The 670-nt window shown below is 39.7% G+C and overlaps 1 non-coding gene across 1 annotated transcript; it reads left to right on the forward strand.

Moving 5' to 3' along the window:
* Positions 1 to 299: 299 nt before the first annotated feature.
* On the forward strand, positions 300 to 414 carry LOC121964868. The gene has a single exon (XR_006107420.1). It is a non-coding gene; the product is annotated as a U5 spliceosomal RNA (small nuclear RNA).
* Positions 415 to 670: the final 256 nt, after the last annotated feature.

A 670-nucleotide genomic window follows, 5' to 3' on the forward strand; every position in this document is an offset into this window, starting at 1 on the left:
AGAAAATTAAACGTTTTTATCCGTTTTATTTCAGAAGTTACACATAAAAAACAAGCGCTACCAGGGCTGCCATATTCCCATAATGCACCGCGCGCGTGCGATAGCTATAGACTAAACTATCATATTTGTTTCACATCAGCATTTACGATTTTTGGAGACCATCATCGTATATGGATTATATTTGTGAATTGAATACACTGTTCCCAAACATTTCGATTATATTTCAATTTAACGTGAACCCTAACTGAGAATCGTATGGCGCCGAACCACTTCGGCCACTTCCAAAATTTAGAGTCAGTACACTCTTGTTTCTCTTCAGATCGTATAAATCTTTCGCCTTTTACTAAAGATTTCCGTGGAGAGGAACAATAAGAGTTTCAACTAATTTTTTGATGCCCTGCTCATCGCGGGGCTTTCCTGTGATTGTGAAAATTAATACTGAAAGTCGGAGTTGTGATCAAGTTGGTAACGCAGCGGTCGTGTACATTTGTGGTTTGTAAGTGACGCCTTGATAATAAAATGCGGAGCTAATTATTTCGGACTAATGAAAATGTGTCAGTTTCATTTGTGAGTGAAACTGTGCCGCAGTCTGAAGACAGGGACTGAATCAGTTATTTTATGTCCCTGTAGCCACGAGAGGGCGCCCACTTCAAAAAACCCAAACTACTGC

The sequence above is a fragment of the Plectropomus leopardus genome, unplaced genomic scaffold, assembly GCF_008729295.1.
Source record: "Plectropomus leopardus isolate mb unplaced genomic scaffold, YSFRI_Pleo_2.0 unplaced_scaffold17553, whole genome shotgun sequence".
Taxonomy (NCBI): Eukaryota; Metazoa; Chordata; class Actinopteri; order Perciformes; family Serranidae; genus Plectropomus; species Plectropomus leopardus.